This window comes from Rattus norvegicus, chromosome 1, assembly GCF_021556685.1.
Source record: "Rattus norvegicus strain SHRSP/BbbUtx chromosome 1, alternate assembly SHRSP_T2T, whole genome shotgun sequence".
In the NCBI taxonomy this organism is placed as follows: Eukaryota; Metazoa; Chordata; class Mammalia; order Rodentia; family Muridae; genus Rattus; species Rattus norvegicus.
Genome location: NC_141534.1, coordinates 113,001,218 through 113,028,569, shown reverse-complemented (window position 1 = coordinate 113,028,569; position 27,352 = coordinate 113,001,218). Strand labels below are relative to the sequence as shown.

The 27,352-nt window shown below is 40.0% G+C and overlaps 1 long non-coding RNA gene across 3 annotated transcripts; it reads left to right on the top strand.

The window, feature by feature from the left end:
• Positions 1-9,061: 9,061 nt before the first annotated feature.
• On the top strand, positions 9,062-23,145 carry LOC148007357 (uncharacterized). 3 transcript variants are annotated; one of them, XR_015646395.1, is made up of 5 exons: positions 9,062-9,126; positions 10,486-10,614; positions 11,869-11,984; positions 12,834-12,920; positions 22,987-23,145. It is a non-coding gene; the product is annotated as an uncharacterized LOC148007357 (long non-coding RNA). The 3 variants fall into 3 exon arrangements; XR_015646394.1 differs by having other exon boundaries at positions 10,458-10,614; XR_015646396.1 differs by lacking the exon at positions 12,834-12,920 and having other exon boundaries at positions 10,458-10,614.
• Positions 23,146-27,352: the final 4,207 nt, after the last annotated feature.

Below are 27,352 nucleotides of genomic sequence, written 5' to 3'. Positions count from 1 at the left end.
TGCTCTTTCCTGTTTCTTTCTGCAGGCACTCAGAGCTATGAGTTTTCCCTTAGCACTGCTTTCATTGTGTCCAATAAGTTTGAGTATGTTCTATCTTCATTTTCATTAAATTTTAAGAAGTCTTAAATTTCTTTATTCCTTGCTTGACCAAGTTTTCATTGAGTAGAATTTCTATGTATATATGGGCTTTCTGTCATTATTGTTGTTATTGAAGCCCCGCCTTAGTCTGGGGTGATCTGATAGGATGCATGGGATTATTTCCATCTTCCTGTATCTGTTGAGGCCTGTTTTGTGACTGATTATATGGTCAATTTTGGAGAAGGTACCATGAGGTGCTGAGAAGAATGTATATCCTTTTGTTTTAGGATGGAATGTTCTACAAATATCTTATTAATCCATTGGTTCATAACTTCTGTTAGTTTTTCTATGTCTCTGTTTCATTTTTGTTTCCATGATCTGTTCACAAATGAGAGTGGGGTGTTTAAATCTCCTACTATTATTGTGAGATGTGCAATGTGTTCTTTGATCTTTAGTAAGGTTTCTTTTATGTATGTAAGTACCCTTGTATTTGGAGCATAGATATTTAGGGTTGAGAATTCAATTTGGTGGGTTTTTCCTTTGATGAATACGAAATGTCATCCCTTATCTTTTTTGATGACTTTTAGTTGAAAGTTGATTTTTTTCAATATTTAAATGGCTACTCCAGCTTGCTTCTTCAGACCATTTGATTGGAAAGTGGTTTTCCAGCCTTTTACTCTGAGGTAGAGTCTGTCTTTGTTTCTTACGTTTGTTTCCTGTAGGCAGCAAAATGCTGGGTCCTCTTTCCTTATACAGTTTTTTAATCTGAATCTTTTTATTAGGGAATTGAGTCCATCGATGCTGAGAGATATTAAGGAATAGTGATCGTTCATTCCTGAAATTTTCATATTTTGAGTTAGGGTTATATTTGTGTGCTTGTCTTCTTTTGGTCTTGTCACAAGGAGATTACTTTCTTGCTTTTTCTAGGGTATAGTTTCCCTCCTTGTATTAGAGTTCTACAATTTGTGGAATGATATTGTGTAAATTTGGTTTTGCTGTGGAATATCTTGGTTTCTCCATCTATGTTAATTGAGAGTTTTGCTGGATATAGTAGCCTAGGCTGGCATTTATGTTACCTTTGTGTCTGTCTGACATCTTCCCAGAATCTTATGGCTTTCATAGTCTCTGGTGAGAAGTCTGGTGTAATTCTGATAGGTCTGCCTTTATATGTCCCTTGACCATTTTCCCTTACTACTTTTTTTTCTTTTTTTCGGAGCTGGGGACCGAACCCAGGGCCTTGTGCTTGCTAGGCAAGCACTCTACCACTGAGCTAAATCCCCAACCCTCCCCCCCTTACTACTTTTAATATTCTTTCTTGGTTTTGTGATTTGGTGTTTTGACTATTATGTGACGGGAAGAATTTCTCTTTTGATCCAATCTATTTGGAATTCTGTATGCTTCTTGTATGTTTATGGGCATCTCTTTCTTTAGGCTAGGGAAGTTTTATTCTATAATTTTGTTGAAGATATTTACTGGCCTTTTAAGTTAGGAGTTTTCATTGTCTTCTATACCTATTATTTTTAGGTTTGATCTTCTCATTGTGCCCTTGGTTTCCTGGATGTTTTGGGCTAGGTGCTTTTTGTGCTTTACATTATCTTTGAAGGTTGTATCAATGTTTTCTATGGTATCTTCTGCCCCGGAGATTCTCTCTTTTATCTCTTGTATTCTGTTCTTGATGCTTGCATCTATGACTCCTGATCTCTTCCCTAGGTTTTCTATCTCTAGGGTTGTCTCCTTCTATGCTTTCTTTATTGTTTCTATTTCCATTTTAAATCTGGAATGGTTTTGTTCAATTCCTTCACCTGTTTGGTTGTGTTTTCCTGTAATTCTTTAAGGAATTTTTGTGTTTCCTTTTTAAGAGCTTCTACTTGTTTACTTGTTTTGTCCTATATTTCTTTAAGGGAGTTTTATATTTCCTCTTTAAAGTCCTTCATCATCATGATTAATTGTGATTTTAAATCTAAATCTTGCTTTTCCGGTGTGTTTCGATGCTGGGAGAACTGGACTCTGATGATGCCAGGTTGTCTTGGTTTCTGTTGCTTAGATTCCTGCATTTGCCTCTAGCTATCAGGTTATCTCTGGTGTTAGCTTATCTTGCTGTCTCTGACACTGGCTCGACCTGCCTATAGGCCTCTGTATCAGCACTCCTGTAGATCTGTTTTCCTGTTTTCTTTCAGCCGTTTCTGGGAACAGAGTGCTCTGCTCTTAGTTGTTTAAGTGATCCTGTTGACTGTCTTTCAGCTCTAGGTGCACTTCTGGGTGTTCAGCTCGCTCCCCCATGGGATTTGGGAGCAGGAACTATAGGAAGGTATCAGTTTACTTCCTGGCATAGCCAGAAACATTGCTGTCAAGCTACTTGTGTGTATTCTCTCCAGTTTCTTTTTCTAGACACTCAGAGCTATGAGTTTTCCTCTTAGCACTGCTTTCATTGAGTCTCATAAATTTTGGTATACTGTGCCTTCATTTTCATTAAATTCCAAAATGTCTTTAATTTCTTTCTTCATTACTTTCTTGACAAGTTTATCATAAAGTAGAGCATTGTTCAGCTTCCATATGTATGTGTGATTTCTGTTGCTTTTGTTGTTATTGAAGAGAACCCTTGATCCAGGATGATTTGATAGGATGCAGGGGATTATTTCAATCTTCAAGTATGTCTTGAGGCAGTTTTTGTGACCAATTATATGGTCAATTTTGAGAGAGTAACATGACATGCTAAGAGGAATGTATATTCTCTTGTTTTAGGATGAAATGTTCTGTAAATATCTGTTAAATTTATTGGTTCATAACTTCTTTTAGTTTCTCTGTGTCTTTGTTCAGTTTCTGTTTCCATGATCTAACCATTGCTGAGAGTAGTGTGTTGAAGTCTCCTACTATTATTATGTGAGGTGCAATGTGTGCTTTGAGTTTGAGTAAGGTTTCTTTTATGAATGTAGGTGCCCTTGCATTTGGAGCATAGATATTCAGGATTGAAAGTTCATCTTGGATTTTTCCTTTGATGAATATGAAGTGTCCTTCCTTATCTTTTTTGATAATTTTTGGTTGAAAGTTGATTTTATCTGATGTTTGACTGGCTACTCCAGCTTGTTTCTTGGGACCATTTGCTTCAAACATTGTTTTCCAACCTTTTACTCTGAGGTAGTACCTCTCTTTGTCACTTAGGTGTGTTTCCAGTATGCAGCAATATGCTGGTTCCTCTTTATGTATCCAGTTTGTTTTTATATTTTTTCATTATTGGAATTGAGTCCATTGATGTTAAGAAATATTAGGGACCAATGATTGTTGTTTCCTGTTATTTTTGTTGTTAGAAGTGGAATTATGTTTGTGTGTCTCTCTTCTTTTTCTGCAAGAAGATTACTTTCTTGCTTTTTCTAGGCTGTAGTTTCCCCCCTTGTGTTGTAGTTTTCCATCTATTATATTTGTAGGTCTGGAATTGTGGAATGATATTGTGTAAATTTGGTTTTGTCATGGAATATCTTAGTTTCTCCATCTATGTTAATTGAGAGTTTTGCTGGATATAGTAGGCTGGGCTGGCATTTGTGATCTCTTAGGGTCTGTATGACATCTGCCCAGGATTTTCTGGTTTTTTTATCAGAGCCCAGTTTCCCCACTACAGCAAGTCCTAAGTTACCAACATACTGGAAAAACAAGATTTGGTTAAAAAAATCACTTCTCATGATGATGATACGGAACTTTAGGAAAGACATAATTAATGCTCTTAGAAAACTTCAGAGGCACACAGATAAACAGGTAGAATCCCTTAAAGAGGAAACATAAAACTTCCTTAAAGATTACAGGAAAACACAACCAAACAGGTGTACAAATTATACAAAATTTACAAATTATACAAAACCATCCAGGATCTAAAAATGGAAATAGAAACAAAGAAGATATCCCAAAGGGAGATGAGCTTGGAGATAGAAAGTCTAGGAAAGACATCAGGAGTCATAGATGAAAGCATGTACAACAAAATACGAGAGATAGAATCCCAGGGGCAGAAGATATCATAGAAAACATTCACACAACAGTCAAAGAAAATGCAAAGTACAAAAAAAAAGTCCTAAGCAAAATTATTCAGAAAATCCAGGACACAATGAGAAGATCAAACGTAAGGATAACAGGCATAGAAGAGAGTGAAAATTCCCAATTTAAAGGGCCAGTAAATCTCTTAAAGAAAATAATAGAATGAAACTTCCCTAACCTAAAGAAAGAGATGCTCATGAACATACAAGACGCTTACAAAACTGAAAATAGACTGGACCAGAAAAAAAACCACTACCACCACAAAATAATGAAACACCAAATGCACAAAAGAAAGAAAGAATATTAAAAGAAATATGAGGAAAATGTCAAGTAAGATAGAATGGCAGACCTATCAGAATTACATCAGACTTCTCACCAGAGACTATGAAAGCCATAAGATCCTGGGAAGATGTCATACAGACACAAAGGTAACATAAATGCCAGCCTAGGCTACTATATCCAGCAAAACTCTCAATTAACATAGATGGAGAAACCAAGATATTCCACAGCAAAACCAAATTTACACAATATCATTCCACAAATCCAGCCCTACAAAGGATAATAAATAGAAAACTCCAATACAAGGAGGGAAACTATACCCTAGAAAAAGCAAGAAAGTAATCTTCTTTCAACAAGCTGAAAAGAAGAGAGACACACAAACATACTTACACCTCTAACAACAAAAATAACAAGAAACAACAATGACTAGTCCTTAATATCTCTTAACATCAATGGACTCAATTCCTTAATAAAATGAAATAGACTAACTGACTGGATATTTAAGCAAGACCTAGCATTTTGCTTCACATAGGAAATGCACCTCAGTGACAAAGACAGAAATTACCTCAGAATAAAAGACTGGAAAAAGATTTTCCAAGCAAATCATCCCAAGAGACAAGCAGGACTAGACATTCTAATATCAAATAAAATCAACTTTCACTGTATATTTCTTGTGAAAGAAAAATTCTACCAAGATGAACTTTCAATTATGAATATCTATGCTCCAAATGAAAGAACACCCACATGCATAAAAGAAACCATAATAAAGGTCAAAGCACACAAAGCACCTCAAACAATAATGGTGAGAGACGTCAACATACTACTCTCACCAATGGACTGATCATATAAACAGAAAACATATAAAGACACAGTGAAATTAACAGAAGTTAGAAACCAAATGGATTGAATAAATGTCTATAGAACATTTCATTCTAAAACAAAAGAATATACCTTCTTCTCAGCACACCATGGTACCTTCTTTAAAATATGAACATATAATTGGTCAAAAAACAGGCCTCAACAGATACAAGAAGAATTAAATAATCCCTTGGGTTTTATCAGATTACCATGTATTAAGGCTGGTCTTCAATAACAAAAACAATAAAAATCCCATGCACACATTGAAGCTGAAGAATGCTCTACTCAATGATAACTTGGTCAAGAAGAAATAAAGAAAGAAAGTAAGGACTCTTTAGAATTCAATAGAAACAAAGGCACAACAAACCAAAATTTATGGGACACAATAAAATCTGTGCTAAGAGGAAAACTCATAGCTCTAACTGCCTCCACAAAGAAACTAGGAAAGCATAAACTAGCAGCTTGACAGCACACAGGAAAACTTTAGAACAAAACGTAGCAAATATAGCCAAGAGGAGTAGCCTGCAGGAAATAATCAAACTCAAGACTGAAATCAACCAAGTAGAAACAAAAAGAACTATATAAATAATCAATGATACTAGGAGCTGGTTCTTTGAGAAAACCAAAAAGATAGAACCCTTAGCCTCAATAATCAGAACGAACAGAGACACTATCCAAATTAACCAGATCAGAAATGAAAAGGGAGACACAACAACAGACACTGAGGATAAATAAAAAAATTATCAGATCCTGTAACAAAGGCCTATACTCAACAAAACGGGAGACTTTGGAAATCAAAAAAGAAAAATCTTCTAAAACTGTGCTGTTAATTCTTACTTGGGATTTGTAAGTTCATTTAGTATGACTAAGAAATCTGAAACAAAGTCAAAGCTTGAATTGGGGGCAGGGGAGTTCCTCTTTGAGACAATCTAGAAACCAAGGAAAATGGATATTCCCAGGAATCTATGGGGTTTACCCTCACTAAAAATCCTATCAATGAGGAATATGTAATCTAAACGCACCACCTCCTGTGACCAGACAAGACTTCCAAAGGAGGTAATAGAACCTTAACCCAGTCACAAAACCTTTGACCTATGATTTAGCTTCCTGTCTATGTCTTCAAGGCTGATCCGAAATCTAATAAACAAAAAAGTAAATCTTATTTAAAATCAGGTTTATTTAATAAACAATCCTCAAACTCTTCAGAGATTTAATCACTGAATATGACACATAATATTTAATGAGAAAGTTTCCCATTATAGACAGAAATGTCAGTTCCCTGAGGGAATCCTGAGGTCTTGAAGAAAGACAAATGCATGTGGTAATGTGCTAACCACTAGACAGAACTGACCTCATTCCTCTCCCTCCACCAAGGGTCTGTCCAAACTGTGGACACTGTTTGACTGTGTCTTGTCAAAGTCAGTTTTTCCCAGTACCTTCCCTGCAGGAAAATCTCTCAGCCATTCTGGGTCTGGCAGCTGAAGGCCAATGCTTTCTTGAGCAACAGCAGATGATTCATGTTGTCCAGGATGAAAACCAAAGGCTGACCATGGAAGCTATCATGCAGGCCATGGAAGCCTATGGTAAATACCTAGGTACCCTGCAAGTCTCTGTGAATTTACTGAATACAGAGGTCAATTGGATTACACTTCTGTCTATAATTTAACCTTCTCGAATCCTGGAGGATATGAACTTACTAACTGTAACATTAACAGGACAAACACAACAGCTCATTTCCCAAGACGGCAGTTACATTGTTAATTCATTTAACTCAGACCTCAGGCTGCATTTTTCTAGAAATTAAAGGCCTCCTGCTGAGAAAGGCACACAGTCTCCCTCCTAAGATACTTGACTCTTAAGGAGCCAAACTCACAAAACAACTTTCAAAGTAACATTTTTACTATTCTTTTATTTAAAGAACTTGCTTTGCAATGACTGCTCTCAAGAATCAGCAATCTAGGTTTCTTGGTAAGTGATTAGATGAGAAAAGTTTCATGCTTAATTAAGTTGTGAGCTTCTAAAATGTACCTTAATATGTGTAAATACAAATTGTAAACTTTTGAGGAAGTAGAAACTGAAATAATTACTTAATATTACTAAATAATAAAACTTGGTTTTAAGGTGTGTAAATGAAAGTTAGAAAGGTCTAAAAAAGTGACTTAGGGTAATACTGATTCAGGTTTCCTCTCCTACCTATGCTATTGTCAGATTAAAAGTTCTAAAGTTCACAATTTGAATAATAATCAGTGGAGTTCTAATCGGCTATTAATGCAGCCCTGCTAAAGTATTACTGCTATTATTAGCATCAATAAGTTCTAACTTTTAAATTTCCTTTGGTGATCTTCTAATTATAAACCTCAGTGAGTTGACATGAATCCACCACTCAAAGTCAAATGGACTCCAGATAACTATTCTTGTCAATTTATAGAATGTTTCCCTGCCTACTGCCTATTCAAGAAGGTAGAATTCCCACCCCCTCTCTCTCTTTCCCCCTCCCTCCCTGTTTTATAGCCTGGAGGTCGTGTTTGAAGTAGCCTATATTTCAAGTCTGTGATTGTGAGTCTGTTCTCAAAGTGAGATTTCTCTTTGTGAACATGGATGTCAGCCATTTAGCAGCAAAACAACGGAAGGTGTGCTATGTAAATATGCTTCAAGCAGTCTCCACCCTGAAATCTATTACTCACCATCATAAGCAAGATATGTGCTTATGAAGTAGTTGTTTCATGATTGACAGCTGATATTCTGGATCCTATACTTAATTAAAATAGATACATTTAGTTTCATTAGAGGAACCATAAATTGTGAAATCAAGGAAAGGACGCTGCTGCATTCATCATTTTAAAGCCAAGAATAATTTGATGATAATGGCATCTTGAAACACATTCCAGTTATAGGAAATGTCTTTCAAACATATCTGAATTTACTATTATTTCTGTTCCTCCTGAAAAGGAAGATTTAGCAAATTTCTCCATGGAGAAAAAAATTCACTAGAAGTAGTCACTGATGAAGGACACAGAGTAAAAATAGCAACCATATATATGTAAATATCATTTCCTCCTATGGATTTTATTGTGACTCCCAATTTTAGACAACCCATATACTCGTGTTTTTCTATCTGTGAGTCCCAACACAAAAAAAGCACAGATACCCTGTATAAATGAAAATATTTTTTCTGATGCCTCAAGTATCTTTCCATGGACTCAGAAAAACAATAGAATCAGGCTGGAAGTATTGGCTTAGTGGTTAAGAGCGTTGGATATTATTCTAGAAGACCTTGATTTTCTTTCCAGCACTCATAAAATGGCTCATAATTGCCTCTAACTTCATGTATTTCCTAGGTACTTGGAAATGACCTTCTGACCTCTGTAGCCCATAGACACACACACACACACACACACACACACACACACACACACACACGGTGCACACATACATTCAGACAAAATACTTCTGCTCAAAAAACTAAAAATATTAAAAATAATTTTAATACCCTGACTGCAAATTATGCTAGTGCAATGGTGGCACAAAACATGTGGAAGTAAACAATGTGAATCAAGGCAAAGCCATATGAGATGGAACCGACTGTATGTGTTGCCAGAAGGTTAGAAAGGTATCTGGCACTGAGAAGGCAAGGAATACCACAGAGTCACACAGTACAACAAACCGCACACAAGGGATTTATTGAGAGGGAAAAACCCAGAAGGATGTGTTGAAAGAATATCTTGTGTCTGTATGGATGAGGCACCTGTCAATAATAATCTGATGGCCTATAGCTCAATCAGAACATAGGAGGTGGGGCATCCAGGAAGCAGAAAGGATTCTGGGAGAGTGCCATGTGGAAGATTCGCCTGAGAAACTGTGATAAGATACACACCTGGTACCGGAGCACAGGTAAGCAGCCACATGCCAGAATGTAGATTAGAATAGATGGGCTAATTTTGTTATGATCTAGTCAAACATGAGCCTAGCTATGTGACCAAGGTATTTGTAAATATATTTTGAGTCTGAATCTTACTCCGGGAAGCCTGGGGCGAGGAGGAAGAACCAACCTTAACTTCTATGGGGGTAACTGCCTCAGCTCAGATGAGAAACAGCAGAGAACTGAGTAGAAGACAGGGATATATACCTGTTCTTGGGGTGGGGACAAAGATTTCCAGGGTGGTTTTTTGGGAGATTTGACTTGGGCTGCTCTGTAAGGATTGAGTGGGATGGGGAGGGCTGAGGATGGCCAGTGGGCAGTTAGAGGGTTCTGTGTGTGGAATCTGGCAGTTGGAAATGCTCAGGGGAGGGGCTTAGCCACTCCTGTGCCTCAAGCGATTTACTGGCATATCTGACACTGCTTGGGTGGCCAAGAAACAGGAACTAGTTACCCCAAATACTTAATATCAATCCTACAGATCTAAATATAAATAAATAAATAAATAAATAAATAAATAAATAAATAAATAAATAAATACAAGTAACTATATAATTGCTTCTTATGATATTCTGTCACACTCATAGTTCAGTGCCTTATTCAACCATAAGAGCAGGCTTCTCCTGCAGCTGAGGGTAACAAATGCAGAAACACACAGCCAGTCATTATGCAGGCAGAGAGACAGACAGATATGCAAACAAACAAACACACACACACACACACACAGAGACAGAGAGACAGAGAGACAGACAGAGAGACAGCACAACTCTAAATGAGATATACATTAAATAGTCCTTTTCAGAGCTCAGGGAACTCTGAAGTAGAAAATGAAGCAGAGATAGTATAATTGTCAGAGGAGAGATTAGACATAAGGAGAACAAATCCCTCTAAATTCACTGATTAGAATTTATATGTACACATGGAGATTGAAACAGCAACCATAGGGCCTACTGGGGTCTGTAAAGAGGTCTTCCACAAACATAGCTTTTAGTTTAATACTTTTAGGGGACTCCAGAATGTGTAAAATCTGTCTGACATTCTTGTGTCTTAAGATCTTTTTCTTCTGTTGGTTTGCCAAGTCCTAATTTATTGTGATGACTTTTTGTATGACAGCCTAAGTTTCATTATCAAATTTGATATAAAGATTAGTGAAGAGAACCTTCTTCACTAAATTGTCCTCTGACCTGCAAACTTCATGCATTTACTGCCCCATAACAAGCAAACAAACAAACCAACATCTCAACATTGTGTATCTTCTATGAGGGCTGGAGGCTTCAGTGACTAAAAGCATACATTGCTCTTGCAGAAGAGGTGACTTCAGTTTCTATCTGCAGCTGCCTCACAATTGTGAAAGTGGAAGGTTCCCAAAAAGCGACATCTGAGTTTGTCTTCTGAGCTCCACATCTGCATGCTGTGTACACATCTACCCATTGTTTGGGTGACATTTCTTACTGTGTATGAAGGTGTGTCTCTGTATTTTCAGTTGTTAATTCTGTACTGGCAAAGAGCTAAGTGATGGCAGGATTTTGATATTGTCATTTCTTTGACACATCACTGGGTTTCTGATTTGTAAATTTTGTCCTTACTCACCGGCTCGAGACATGAATGTCATTGCCTGAAGGTAACTGAAGGGATGTTCTGGCAGAGTCTTACTGCTGACAGATAATAATAAATATCAGACAGCCAATAGCTGGGGTGGGAAGCACAGGGGTTACCTGGACAGGAGAGAGACTGAAGGGACAAAAGAAGATGCTCGACATCAAAAGATACTGAAGGAGGCAAAGGTAGGGAACAGAGCAGATAATGAGAACCATATGGAGAGACATCGCACAAGTCGAGGTAAGTTTAAATGAGCTAGCTGAGAGTCTGTCCTATCGATATGTATACAGCTTTGGCCTACACAGAAGTCTCTGCTTCATTAATACTGTAAGCTGATCTGTGAAAAGCCCTGCTTTCACCCATGCCCACAACAATGCACACCTCCAAAAAGGGATTTGATGCAGCTTCATTAGGTATATGGAGGAGTGAGCTGAGAAGGAGACACTTTCAGCCATTTCTTTGAAGAGAATCCAGAGAAGTGTCCATCCCTCTTGTAAAGATCATGGACCTTCCAGCTTTCAAGGGCAGACTAATATCCTTACAAATCTCTCTTTGAGCTGTGGTAAAAAGTTCCCAGGGCAGGAGTAGATCCCCTGACAACAAGCTCTTTGCTTTATTCTGGTGTGTTGTATCCATAGATGCAGGGAAGGCACACACAGAGCCAAGCACACATGTATGAATGCCCTCACCTACAAGTATATACTCACACTCATGAAGCCCCTCACCTGTATACATACTCATATCTCACACAGGTGGAGACCTCTCTTGAAAATAGAGGGTAAGTGGCTAGAGAGAGCAAGGGTAGGAGCAGTAAGGATTTCTCTGGCTACTTCTGCCTTTCCCTGTCTGTAGTATCTTTTAGCTTCTGGCAGCATAGTGATGATTTGTGGATTTTGTGGTACTCCAGAACTTGAGCATGCTAGATCACCAACTCTGGCCTAAACAGAACACCAATATCACTGTCACTCAAAGCTCTGTGAAGCTGAGGCAAGAAAAGCAGGTAACTAGTCTGCCTTATGTAGATATCCTACCTAAAACTGCAGGACTAAATGTCTGTTCAGAAATGTCTTTGTGCCTCTCATCTCTTAGATTTCTAATACCACTTCTGATGCTACTAGGAAAATGTCATCAGCAGCAGCAGGGAGGAGAAACAGCTCCTTGGTCACCTGCGTCATGGAAAGCACCTGAATGGTTCTTTGTGCTTGTTGATGGAGAAGCACCAACATATCAGCAGGTGACTCCCCTCTTTCTAGAATTGTCCTCATTTGTAACAAGGTCTCAGTGTGTAATTCAGACAGGCTGGAAGTCATGGTACTTTCCTGCATCTATGCCAAGTAGCAGGACTTCAGATGTAAGCCTGCATACCCAGAAAACATTTGTTTTTGTCTTCCGGATGAATTACCTAATTACCTTGAGCCTCCATGAAAAAGAAACAAGAAGTATTTGCAACCTTTTACCTAAAACGTCAGGAAGCCCAGGTCATTCATTCCTTCCTCATTGCTGAATGGCCTCATACCATGCACCTTCCGACACTGTTTAAATTTGGCATTTAACTCAGACTAGACCATAATATACATACATTTTATCCCAGTCAGACTAAACTCCTAGAGCAAATCCTTGTGGGTCTGTGCTTGTGACTAGCAAGATTAGCAAGGTTTCCCATGTTCTATTTTTCTCCTTTAGGTCTTCAATGTGCAGCCCCAAGGTCTCCCCAGATATCTCACTCAGGACTCACAACATGAGTGCAATTGTTCTTTGCCTGGTGCTAATCAGAACTGATGGCTGAAGAGAACGTCCACAGACACTTGGCTAAAATATTCTATGTCCTTCATCTCTTCCTACCTTGGGTTAAGTCACATTAAGCTTCCACTAGAACTCCAAAATCTCCACTTCTCCATCATTTCACAGACAAAGGCCCCACCCCACATTCCTTGAGGGATCTCCTCAAAACTGAGGAAACCTATGGAGACTCATGAGCAGGCACTAGGTTATAGAATCCCATGTTTACAGATTTCTATTTTTCTTACTTTTTTTTTACAAGACATTTGAGTGTTTGGTCTACATGTAGTTATATGCATTCCAGATGACAGCTGAGGGTCACCAGAGGGAATTAGATCTCCTAGAAGTAGTGTGAAGAAAAAAGAATTCTGGGACAGATGTGGACTGGAATGTGAGTACTGCAAAACGGACACTTACAGATTCAATTTCTGCACTTATCAAGCCAGAGGCATCCAAGAGGTAGTGGTAAGAAAACTGTGCCTTGTAGTGATGGAATGGTCAGCAGTATGGTTTCCATGTATGATCCATTTGCTGAGTGTGGACTTGTGGAAATAGGGGAGAGCCCATTATTCTCAGGCACTAATGGCTTGTGAGCCTCTGGCTGCACTTGAGGATCCAGTAGGAATCATTTGCTACACAAGATATTCATTCCTGTCCTGTTAGTTTCACAACTACTAGGCAACCTTGGACTAATAGTTCAGTTCATAACGAAAAGTTCGGTATTGTCTCCAGCTTTGCCCCATCCTAGGCCAGGTCCTAGAACCTAAGAGTCAACAGGCTAATTTAGGAGGCTGGATGTCCAGGCAACTGAACCAGTAAGTTGCCTGTAGTCAGGCACTCTTAACAGGATTCAGTGCCCAAGCTGAACACCATGAGTCTTAAGTAAAAGGGAGGATCCATGGGTGAGAACACTTCAAGCTACTTTCAGCATCTTTTTATCATGAATGAAAAATTCAGTCCCATGTGTGAGAAACTTATGTATTTATATTCAGGGAAGTCTGAAGCTCCCTAAAAATATAAGCTAGTACTGTTTCTCTTGGTTAAACACCAGAAGAGGATGGTAAGACCCTACAGTTAAAGACACCACCACTTGATCTTGGCACAGAGAGAAATAGTCTGAAACTTACAGGCAAACTTCCTTGCTGCTGCCTAGCTTTCTCTGTGCAGGGTGGGGTTGTGCAGAGTTCTGGGAGAAAACAGTCATCAGTGTTCAAGCAGCAGTGGATTTCATATACTGTAATGCTAACCTGTTGGGGGGGATATGCCTACTGATAGAATCATGGCACTATTGCTAGAATAGTAAAGAACACATTCTGGTTGAGTTTTTGGCCATGTAACAGCATGGAATTCATATCTGGTGGTCTAAATCTGGCCTTAGGTACACAAACTGGTGCTTAATAGACCATGAGGAGACATACTACTGTCATTTTGGACATGTCAAAATGCCTCCTAAATATGTCTGTGTTCATAGATCAGTGCTGCTTTTCCCATTGGTCAGAGAAAATCCTTTTGCATGGGGATTTGTTAATGCATAGGCTTATTTACTCCTCAAGTTGTTCAGAGCAAATGTTGAGTGTTTGGCTCCAAGTGAGACATTTATATCACACAGACACACAAGGAACATCACCAGTCAGGGGGCATTGTGTAACAAGAAACAAAAACGGTAAAAGTGGTTTAGCAGGAGGAGTGCTATGAAACCTCTGTTCTGGACAGTCATTACAATCATAAAAGCCCAGCAACTCTGATGAATTCTACTACAGCTTCAAAAAGTGAAGCCCTATCAAGATTCCACCATGCATATGATAGAAGCTCCTGCTCCAGCCTTATTTGAAGACTATTGATAGCAACTGTTTGGGGGTATGGGGGTATAAGGAGTCATTTTTCTTTAAGGGTATAGATATTGAGAATTTGCTCAGGATCCATAGGATGTGACAAGCAAGACATGCAAGATTCCTTGAATAAACACAGCAGGTTCAGGCCACTGGGCTTCCAGGGACAAGGCCTTTGCCACCAACAAGCAGAGTTCAATCATGGGATCCTACATAGTGGTAGTAAATACCTAACACCTACAAGTTCTACTGAATTCCAAAGAACCCATAGCATACTCTCACAAAGAAGCATAGTAAACACACACGAACACACATAAACACACACACACATACACATAAACAGAGAGAAAGAGAGAGAGAGAGAGAGAGAGAGAGAAGGAGGAGGAGGAGGAGGAGGGAGGGAGGGAGAGAGAGAGAGAGAAAATAAATGTACATTTTTAGCAAAAGATGATAGTAGGAGAGATTTTTCTCCTTTTAGAATTGGTGTTTCACATGGGCTTGGCAGAACATGCAAGAAATCAGGGAGGAGTAAATGTGATCAGGATACATTGTGGACTCCTTTCATAAGGATATGGGTTATATAGGCTTATTCACTCCTCCAGTAGTTTAGAGCAAGTGTTGAGTCAAAGACAAAAGATAAATTTTAAGTTTTACAAACATAGTGATCAAAAAGTGTTTAATATTAGCACCTGGTAGGCAAGAGAAGATGTTTTTCTCTCAGTTCCATGTAAACCTGGACTACATAGTGACTTTCAGTACAGACACTGCTTTATCCTGAGATGCAGTCACAATCAGAAACAAGGGGTCAGAAAAGAGGGAAATGACAGAGAAGTAAATAAGAACCTGGACAAGGTTGTCCCCTAGTACCTGTCAATCTTAATTCTGCCAATCACACCTCTCCTTTAACATGCTTATGGGACACCTGATTTGAGACAAGACTCAAGAGCTTGACATAACAGTTAAGTTTACTGTACAATTAAAATAGCATTTTAAAAAACTATAAATCTTTTTGAAAATATACTTATGTAAATGAGAGATTCTGTGAAATGTATGGGAAACATAACTGTGTTCTGAGTAGCTTCACTTCTACATAGGGTCAAAGAGAAAAGCATTGAGGGAATGGTCATTTTCCAACAGATCATAGCTTCCTTGTGTCAGTCTGTCACCAACAGTGAATTTGTCCTGTCATTCCTTGTGTAGGACAATAATTTTGTGTGAGGTGGATGTAAGCCTCAGTGTCGTGATCATTAAAATTTCAGAGAAACCCAGGCTATAGGAAACATGTTCAGGCAGGTACATTATTCTCTACAGGCCAGACAGACAGACATTCCTGGTGTATTATGTTTCTTGTGGCCAGATAGGTCAGTCTGGAGTATGGCCCTCAGACAAATTGGTTGCAAGGCTGGACAATCTGGAGTTGCTGACATGGTTTATGTGGACTGGAGGAAGGCTTCCTCATCCTATTTAAATGATATAAATGTGACACCTTCCACACAACTGTAGTCATCTCCACTGGTCTTCCAGGGCTTGAGAGGTGGTCACTTTGTTCCAAAGTTATTTTCACACCTATGATGCACTGCAGATTCAATATGCAGTGACCATGAAAGTTCCATGCTCACCACTTCAATGGTATAAGCCTCAAACAGCATCCTCAAGGGTTCTCCTGGGAGCCCAGCAGAAACGCACATCAATAGGGTATTTTCCAGGAAATACGCAGCTTTGGGTGCACTGCATCCTTACACACACACACACACACACACACACACACACACACACACACTGGTTCATGGTCAAAAAATATTTTGTTAATATCTTAATAAGTGGTTTATTTAACAAAATCCATTTCTAATTGCTATAAACTCCTAATATAGTATTTTATCTTTAAATAACCCTTATACAGACAATATATCAGTATTTTCTTCTAGCCAACATGTAGGACCACAGTGAGCCTTCCGCATACACCAGTGAACATACATGGCACAGAAGTAATTTACATGACATTGAAGAAACATGCATAACACACATTGAACAGGCACAGATATCTATACCCTCCTACATACATACAGATACCACATTCACATATATGTATATATGTGTGTATATATACACACACACACTTCCAACGTGCGTGTGCACACACACACACACACACACACACACACACACACACACACACACACATTCCCACTGATGAAAGTCTATGGGATTTGATTCATCTCAAGTCTATGATAGTCACCATGGTGTTCTAGATGGTGACATTGCTACAGTCCTACAATTGGAGAAAAGGAAATGCTAAGTTATGGAAAACTCCCGTTTTGAAAACGCTTATACTTCTTATATTATTGCAAAGGAGAATCTTATGTGAATTAGGTTAGACCATATATCCTAGGTAGGACAGGAGGATGTTGAGTTTATCCTACTGACACTTGCTTCCCAGTGCTTTGTTATAGATAAATGTCACCATTGCAGATTCCAGATGTGCTGGGAATTAAATGCAGTGCTTGAAACAGTAGCACTCTCCCTACTGAGCCACGTCTCCAGGCTCTAATATAAGATGCTCATTGTAGTGCAATAGTTGCCTAGAGTTGAGATTGGAGTGTTAGTGGCAGCTTCAGGACCTAGTGCACCTGCCTAGTTCTTGTCATGGTCAGAGTAAGTGTCTTGCCGTGTATCTTGACATATATTTTCCAGAGTCATGTGTGAAATATTGCTTTATTAAAAGAACCAGTAAGTCCAGTGTAGTATTCAAGACATGATGAAAATCAGATGGTAAAATTCACTTTGTAGACTTGGAGGGGATGCTCAAATATGGCATACAAAGACATAAGGATTATTTACTCTGACATAGTTGACTATGTACTGTCAGATGGCCTCACTCATGATTCACCTGCTGTAAATGTCCAACTACTGGCATTGCAGGAGGTTTTACATTGGCAGCATTAGAAAACATCCTTCCAACTGGGAACTCTGGGGATCTAGTCATTTTTTAAAATCTCTTTCAACATCCCAGTACCTGAACATTATAATGTACCGAGGTAGAACTTTGTATTTTGGAAGAGATCTGTTAGAAACTTCTTCCTCACATTCAACTGAACACCCTTACCTGCTTTTGATCCATGAGAGGACACAATGAGGATCTGGAGAGATCATGCACTGTGCAGCAGTATCCACTGCTTTTCTGTCTGACTCCAGATCTAGGGCATCTGACAAACTCTTCTCACCACCACAGGCACAAATCCACAGAGATATTGATTAAAGTGAAAATGGTATCTGTTTTCAAAAGACTGAACAATGAAGTTAAAGAAGTAAAAATAATTATATCTTTTACAAAAGAAAGCTTAAATTACATTATGTCTTACTGTAATGATCAGGAGTATAATGCAAAATAGGTATAAATATACATACACATTTATTACAACATATAATACAATTATGTGCACACACATTGCATATATGTAGAGAGATAGAAGGGGGAGGGAAAGAGAGAGGAAAAGAGAGAAGGAGAAGGCAAGAGAGAACCTCTTGGGATTATTAGTCTGACGCAGGTTCTGGTCCTTTCACTATGTTGCTGTATTTCCTCTGAATCTAAACTCGGCGAAAGAGTCCTGGCTGATGGGCAATAGAGTGATAGAAGCTTGCTGATCAGGGACTGATCTGACACACTGAGATCTGTCCATTCTAAGTGTGTTATCACAGAACACAACATGGGAGAAGGAGCCAGCTCCCTAGGCTGGTGACAACCATGCTTTTCTAGGCAAATTCCACAATGAAATTTACATAATTTACCCATCTGGCATGGCTTTTCCCTTTGCCTTCGTATTGCGAATTGAAACCTAGTAACTGACAAAATGAAGAACACAGTTACATTGAATGAGCTACTGGACTCCGTACCTTGTCTGTTACTTTTTTCCCTCATGTTATGGGGATAGAATTCAGGGCCTCAAGCATGCTGCTCCCACACTCTGACCCTGAGGTACACCCAAGTCCTACTTGCTTTATCATCTCCAGAGAGTATTAGTATACCCAGATATCAGGTTAAAGGGAGAGAAAGGATTAGGACCCTCAGAGACAGTGAATGACCAGATTTCAAATATGAGAAAACTTATGTCCGCTGCCACTTGCTTCCTAGACATTTGGTTATTATGGATTTTTAGGAAGGTGAGTAATGAGGATGAACTGCCAGATGGGTAAGAAAAAAGGATAAACCCTATCAGTACTATGTCCTGACTGAGAACATGACCTTGATATCTTATACGAAGATACATACACAAAAGAGGCCTGTGTCCTGTTTGTAGGAATGGAACTCCCTCCATGGGCAATAAGATATTTCTTTTAATCCCGTAAGTATCAATGTGAAAATTCCAATTTTGAAATGAGAAAAAGCAGACTTTAACACATACAGCTATGCCTCCAAGTGCCAAGTTTCCTCCCTCCCTCTCCTCTACCTTACTCTCCTCCTCCCTCGATTCTTTCACTATTTCATTCATCCTTCCTCTTCTCCCCTCTCTTTTCTTAGATCTCTCTTCTCTTTTTCTTTCCCCATCTTTTCTCATTTCTCCTCTCTTGCCATCTCTCCTCTCATCTTCCCTACATATTGTTTTTCTCCTCTTTTAGAATTTGTGGACCTCCTCCTCCTACTGCTAGTCATCACTGTGGTCCTTGTCCTCCTCCTTGATCTGGTTATCCCTGTCCTACTATTAATCACCCTCCTATTTCTTATTTTTGTCCCTTCTTTTCTTTGATGTCTTTCCTTCCTTTCCTTGATTATTTATTTACTTACTTATTTATTTTCCTTTTCTCTTCCTCCTCCTCCTTCTCCACCCCTTCTCCACCTCCTCCTCTCTCTTCTACATGTCCTCCTCTTGTCCCTGTATGTATACATCCAGCTCTGTCTGTCTCACTCTCTCTAGATCTCTTGCTTACACAGTGATCTAAGTAGGCGGAGGAACTCAATAGTAGAAATGACTATAAATTGAATCTAGCAAGGAGTTAGGTCTGTTTTAATCAATCAGTGTTAGAATTAGGAAAAAGGGACAAAATTTTAAAACCAGGGTCATCTTGGTCCTGTAGCACATTGAGTGTACAAAAAATTATTATAAAAGAAAGCAGGATGGTTCAGTGCTTGCTCAACACTACCTCTGCTGAGGAATTCAGTATAACAAGGCATTGGAAATGAAAAGACACGAAGCTCTCACACAGTGCTTCCTGTGGAATTTCTTCAATCTCTGCCTCTTGAGGCCACTTCCTGAGAGGTGGTCTTAGAAAACCAGAAGTGGTGTCATCATATCTTTTAAGAGCAGCTGGTGATCATTAAAATGTGCACCGTAAAGGAAGGCTTTTATAGCAATGATTTAAGACATTATATACAAAGACAGTTTATAAAATAGTTTTGAGCCATTGATGATTTTGTTCTTGGGTCTTCTAGAACTGAATCTCACATACTTACTGTTTGTTCTTGTGGGTACACACCACAGCTATGGATTCAGGGAGAATCTTTTGGTATCCAAAATGTGAATGTAGATCTCTCTACACTTGTTAAGAAGGTTGCTTGGGTTGGATGGGTCTGAAAAGACAAAAGAAGCCAAAGTTTCTAAGTAAGACCAGCCAACTATGTATAATCCACCTAGGAAGGGAGACCCAAGGAACATTAACAACTATTCTCTCCTGTGATTTCCAAAATCATTCCATGCAGATATATGTCATGTGGAGAAGGAAGAGGGAGCCATCTCTTTTGTCCTTCTAACTCAAATTTCAAAATTGACTCAGTTTTTCTCACACTCTTAGTTAGAATTTTCTTCTGAAACAATAGCATGACCAAGGCAACTTATACAGGACAAGATTTAGTTGGAGCTAGCTTATCATCCTAAGGTTCAGTCTATATCATCATACCAGGAACCATGATAGCATCCAGCCAACCATGGCACTGGATGAACTGAGAGTTCTATTTCTTGTTTGAAAGTCACACAGTAGAAGACTATCTCACAGGCAGCAAGGAGGGTCTCAAAGCTCACCCAGAAAATGAGACACTTCCTTCAACATGGCCATACCCCCTGATAGTGCCACTGCCTGGCCCAGGAATATTCACACCACTATGGTTACTTTTAGGTTGCCACTCTCTGAGGACAAGATGCTTTTATTCATTCATGCCTAGTTAAACCCGATGTCTGGACAGTAACCATGTCAAGTTTTGTCCTTCAGCTTTTAACCCACCTCTGCTTCCCTCCTGCCAAGGGCAGAATGATTTCTTCTTTATCAATATTTCTGATAACTACTTCAAACATTGGTTCAACAGTTTCTCTGGGCCTTCAGCTGTCAACCTTCACTCCTCACTCTCAGACGCTGGGGATTTCTCCCTATATGAATAGGAGACATTTCTGTCCTTTTTTATGTGGCTCTGTACGACTGTCACATGATCATACTATGCCTCTTTCCTTTCTTTCCCTTCCCTTCTGCATTACATCACCAGATCTAAAAACCCATCAGAAAACAGCATGCAGCAGTGGGGATGAATCTAGCAGATGGTAAGCCATGCACCCAGTTGTAAAAGTTACATATCTACCCATTGCACTTGAAGCACTATTAGCGTGAAAGAGGGGCACATGTGAGATGTGAACTCTAAAGAAATCAGGAAAGAGATGAGGAGAGTGAGAAGGGTTTGTTCTCAGAGGAAGAAATTGACAAATCTGGAGCAGCCTCCTGGCAGCCTCTTGTTTCTTTCTCTAAATTGTATGCACGTAAATGTTTCTTCCATGAGCCATGAAACAACCCTGTTCATGTATATACACTCAAAAGTAAACTATAATTGAAAACATGAAGGGTTTGAAAACTAAAGTCAAAGAAAAAGCAAAGAAAACAAAATAAGAGCAAAGCATGTCCAAACCATTTCCTCAGTTCCTGCATGTGAGGACTCTGCTAACTCTTTCCCAAAGAGCAGCCTCCACACTTGAAAATGCCATAGGATCTAAAGCCTAGATGCAAGCCTCCGTATGATATTCATGGCAGACTCCCCAATGCCACATACACCTCATCAACTCATCTTTCGATTCAAGGCACACTATAATGGTTAGTTCTTATTGGCAGCAAATGTCTCCACCCAGGAGTTCCAGGAGTAACCCAGTTCTTTATGACTTTCTTCACCTCTGCAGTCTCTGTCCTCCATGGCTTAAAAATCATGAATCCATAATCCTCGGAAATCTCGTAGGAGATGTGGGTGCTCTTCCTGCTGGAGCCTGATCCTAAGTCCCATCCTGAACTCCTTCTTCTAGTGTCCGTGCTGTATGGCTTCTGTGAACGTCATATCCAGTTCTACTGCAGCCTTCTTGCTCCTTCATCCTCACTCTCGTCCCCACTACCCTCCCACACTCTATTTCCTGCTCCCCTCCTTAGAAGTCCTCCTCAGCAGTCAGGGAATTGTTTATTTTACCACCAACTCTCTTCATTTACCTGGGTTCTAGAGCCACCATCAAACATAAGTGTCCCAGTTCCTTCTCCTGGCTTCTCACAACATCCTCCCAATGTCAATGTTTAACATCTCACAGATGCCTTAAATTCCACATTCTAAGACTGAACCCTACTTCCAAACTCAGTCCTCCTTTAGAAACCTGACTCATATTTATGAGAGCATCACTGCCACCTCCATGAGCCCAACCGAAAGCCTGCCCTGTCAGACTCCTCAACCTCTATGCCCATTGCCTAGATCTCTGAAATCCCCCCAAACACCACCCTCCCCCACCACACAGCTATTATCCCTTCATCATCAGTCCATGGTATCAGCTTCTAAAACTTACCTGACCTTCCCTTTTCAAGCAGCCTTGCAGAATCTTCATTTTAGCTTCTAGAGTTTGGTTTTGGTCATGTCATTTTTTCCTCAGAACAGCCCAAAGAGTTTTCTCTCAAAATTGCCACGTTTTTTCTGCCCATACAATACAATGGGAGGCATGATTCTCATGAGTGATTTCAGCACATTTCAGGCATTCTTTTCTAAACAAACCACAACTCCCAGTCAACAGAATAGTTCACTGATACAGGAGCACAGTGTGTCTCTCAAGTTATCATAAGTCACCTTAAGTGTCACAGTTCTTCCTCTGCTACCCACACTGACCTATATTTTCCTCCTGAAAAATATTGTGCACATTGCCTCATGTTACTTGGTACACACTTTTTCTGTGATCTACCTTTTGTGTCCCCAGACAAAACACCAAATTTCAGTTGGGTATAATCTATTATTGAGTTAGCCATAGCAGTAAGAATTTATACAATCTGATTGAAGATCATGAAGTTGCAGGAGACTGCCTTCCCCAGGTCTGACTAGAAGTATGTGTGATCTCACAAAACCTACAAATAAACCACCTGGTTTGGGCTTATACTTGTCACATTACTAAAAGGGCTGTATGTTTTGTTAGCTCCAGTCTTTGAAAATGGGAGAACCATTCAAAGGTCTCTCTAGGCAAGTTACTGTGTTCCCTTGAAAAATCAACAGAAGTGTGCTGGGCATGTGCAAACACTTGGATACCTTGCAATTAGAAGCTGTTTGTGTATGCAGAAACAAAATACTTCTTCATAAATAAAGAACACAATCATCAGAAAGGACTTCCTTAATTTTTTAAGTTTCATTTTTCCATCTTTTAGGTATATGGCCTGTATATATTGTTCATACATCCTGGCAAGCTGCTAGTTTCCTCGAAGACTCACATGGAATTGGAATTTTGAAGAATTACTTCAAGAAGGATGTAAAATAAGATCTATGAAAGTACCAAGAAATGCTCCATTGACTGGAACTGCACACTATTGACTGTGTTCAGAGATGATGATCTGGAATGAATTGACTCTGTACAGAGCAAGATTTAGGCAGGATGAGTCTAAGAGACAGAGACGAGGAAGTCCCAGTCATTGAGGTCTATTTGCTTACAGGAATCCAGCCTAATGTAAGAAGTCACAGTTCTTCTTGTATGAGGAAGAGCTCCTCCTCATTTTTAGCATAAAAGAAATCTGGGCCTCCTTTCTGGACAGGAATTAGGATGTTAGTCACCTGAAACTCTTTTTCCACTCTGCAAAGAGAAAAAAGCTTGTCACAATTCTTGGAGGTCTCAGACCCACTCATAACACTCGTGAAACCCCAGCCCACAGCTGAGCATGATGCTCAATGTTTTTTATCTCTTTGGTGTTTTAAGACCTTGGGTGCTCTTGTCTTTTGCTGAGGTACAGTATAAAGGAATAGATGATGAGTAGAACCTGAAATGCCCATCTTGGCACCTCCTGGGCCTATGTTCTTCCCTCTATCAGCCTGCAGGTCTGCTTAGGATCCGGAGGTGGTGAGATGATTTATATTCCTAGGCTTACCAGAATAGGTATTCAGACCAGGACCCAAAAGCAACTGAGTCCTCCTTTTCTTTTTGCAACTGACAAGACTTTTCCCTGCCTTGTGCCTGGCTGTCTGCCTCTCTGCTTTTCGGTCTGCCTTGTTTTCCTTTAAGGCGCTCTGACTATGAGGCTGATTTTAACTTGTAGGAAGACTCCTGCCTCAGTATGCCAGTGACTGGAATTACTGGCACTAGCCCCAACTAGAATGAAAATATCTAACTATAGCATTGACCCAAATTTTTGAATTCAAAGATTCTGAGAAGCAACCAAATACAAGGTCATCAAATTCAAGGTGGCCAGGCTTTGTCAGTCATAGAATCTTCTGGAGGGTCATATGTATGAATAGACACCTTAGATACGTTCCCTGAGAGTCATGGAAAGGCAAGGAGGGAGAAAGTGCCTCAGGTTAGAAATGTTAATATATTTGCCAGCCATCCACATAACACCCCGCATGTCTTGATTCCTTTCTTAGTGTTCTTCCTTGAGGCGAGGAATTTTTCACATAAATCCCTAGGGAGGACCACCTGGTGCAGGCCTCTCCTGGTCTTAACTGTAACCTAAAAGAGAGAAAAGTCTGAGGTGGCAGGGCCTGGTGTCCCTGAGGGATAACTCAGCCTGACAGCATGGGAAAAAAATGCAAAGTCCTTGAGATTCTCTCCCTCCACCCCTTCCTATAATGGGTAGGTAATTTTTTCTCCAAGCTTTGGATCCTGGTGTCTGGGAGATCTGGCCATGGATTTTTATTGCTTGAGTAGATCGAGCAATATTTCTGGATGCAACTGTCAGCTGATTGTAAAATTTCTCTGTATGTGCACAGACTCATTGGACAGAGTCCTCTCCTAACTCTGAGCACCATAAGTCTCCTGGGAGCTAAACAATCAGAGAAAAGGAAAACTTCTGTGTCTCTCCTGGCACAGACATGGCTTCTCTGTTCTTACTTAATATCTCTAGATTTTTGACCTCTGGACTTTGAGGTCTCACTTGTGTTTTCCTGTGTACTCCTGAGTGTTGTTTAAACCCAGATTCACACAAGTGACTTACAGATCTGTGACTTCCAGACATAGATTGAGTCAAACTCCAAGCATTCCATAGCATCCACCTTGAAGAAAGCCTGCTGTGGGAATGGTCAATCATGTGGAGCATATTCCCAGGAGCTGTGAGGCTGTGAGAAACCCCCTCAAGTATTAAAATGTAGCAGACAGTACAAATATATACACAGAGTCTATCTCAAGGTCAGACTACCACAATCTGTCATCAGTCATGCAATATTGTATGTATGAGGGAGACACTTTGCAGCCTTAGAACTACAGGGCATGCTCAAAAATTTCTTTACACTCAACTCACAGACACATCCAGAAATATTGATCTGTCTGCACAAGCCAACAACAAGACAGTCAAGTTGGCAAGACAAAAACAGACAGCACTCATCACACAAGGTTCTTACCATAGGAGGGTAAGTGGATTCATAGAAGCAGAAGACTGAGGAGTTGGCAGAGATTCAGAACTGTCTGTGGGGTTCAGTGCTTCAGACTTCAGACACCTTACCTTACTAGTAAGCTTTAGTCTCACTCCTGTGTGGTGACCCAGATGAGTGGGAACACTTCTATACAAGGCTTGTCAAGATCAGAAACCTGGGGTGACTCGCCTGGCCTTTCCAACGTGCTAGTTTCTGCAGCCTCCTTGGCAGATGGTGATGTTCTTGGGGGGTGCTTCATCCGAGATTCATTTCCTGAACAAACCACTGGTCGCTGAAGGGCTTTTTTGGTACTGAAGATTGCTGAGCTCCCTTTGATGTTAATGGAACTTTAGAGGTCACCTCCCCACCTTTGTTTTCTCCAGAACCATACAGTTGTTCAAAAGGAAAGGAAACCCATTTGTAAAATCCTGCTGTTACTAAGATGGTTCTTATTTCCTCCAAGATGGCTGCCTTCTGGGCTATTCCTCTTCTTTCTTCTTCTGCCTGAAGGGAAAAGGATTTAGGTCAATACTGCAACTCTTAGAAGAAAGTCTTGTTAGCACAGACATGGACCAAGTGTAGTTGTGCTCAGGTCTGACATCTCAGCCTATGGTCTGTATCCCTGGTGTGGGGGGAAACCTCTACTTCCTCCTTTCTCATATCTGAATATCTTTCTTCAGTAAAGCTAGGTCTCAGTCTTCCTAGTATCAAACCCCATTTGTGTGTGTGTGTGTGTACGTGCACACACACCTGACACATGTATGCGTGCACTCAAGGGCATGTGGAGCTCTTTCATGGAATCACGCACTTCACTAAAGCAGCACAAGACAGTCCTAGGAATAGACAAAGTAGTTTACACTCAATCTTGTCGCCTTGCTCCTCCTCACGGACCTTTTGCCACTTAACTTTTATATTCTTCCCTTGATTCCTTAGAATGTTCTTCTTCAGCTCCTCTGCCCTCTCAAAAACTTTTTATATAGTCTGCAATACAATACCAAAATGGGGAATTAGCACAGTTCTAATGCCAGAAAAGAGACAAAGAATACAAGTTGGGAGAGGCAGTATTATCTCGCGCTTGACTTGAACTTCATTCCCTCCCAGTCCCTCCTCTGTACTGAACTCCTGAGGCAGCATTTCCTCCCCTTCCACACACTGTCAGCATCTGTGGCTTTTCTATATGCAGCCATGAACTGCTCTGGAGATGTTTGATCAGGCACATAGAGAATAAAGAGCCACCTTGATGATCTTTGCTCTTCTACCACTGACAGCATACTTTTGATAGTTCTGTTCTGTGTGATATTTTTTCCACACAAAGTCTAAAGGAATAAAACAGAGTGCCTAGGCTATGCAGACAAATTCAAATGTCTAAATGAGGCCTTGAGGAAATTTGGACTTTTGTGCATAGTTTTAGAAGTTTCTGGAGTTTAAAAAGCCACACCCTGAAATCCCACATCCAATACCATCCCTGTGCCTGGAGAGAGAAGTACCTTAGTCTTCCACTAAACTGGCACATTCAGCAAACATTACTTGTCAACAAGTACAGCTAGTCTGACACAGTGCATGTTCGCCATATCAGTACTCAGAAGGGACCAGGTAGACCCACTGAGCCTTGAGGTAAAAGGCTGTACTCCTGAACTTCAAACTAGAATATAAAGACAGTGGTCTCTGTCTTCCATTCGCAATCATGATTTGAATTCTTGCACACACAGCACCTCTGGATATTGCTTAGCTGATGTGCACCACCTCACCTCACAGATCATTATGTAATGAGAGGAGACACTGAGGTACTTAGTGCTGGAGTCACTGGGGGTACTTAGTGCTGTGGGCATCTAGTCAGATGCTGCACCTTAAGATTCTGCTAAACTGCTTCAACCCTCATATCTATCCAAGATTCAAAAAAGATTCTCATCCCTGTCAGCAACTCTACTTGAGAAGAGGCTATGACCAGAAACTCAATGTGGAAAGCTGATGTCTGGGAGGACATATGAGTCCCTGGTAAGAGAGATTTCTTCTTGGAAAAGGGAAGAAATGAGGGGAGATTACTATGATCTTAAGAGAATGCCTGCACTTTATTGAAAACCACCAGTGGACAATAAAGAGAACTCCAGTTCTAGGAGTTGAACAACATGCATAATGCAAACTGTGTTACCTTAGCTGATCTGTAATCCAGAGTTTTGT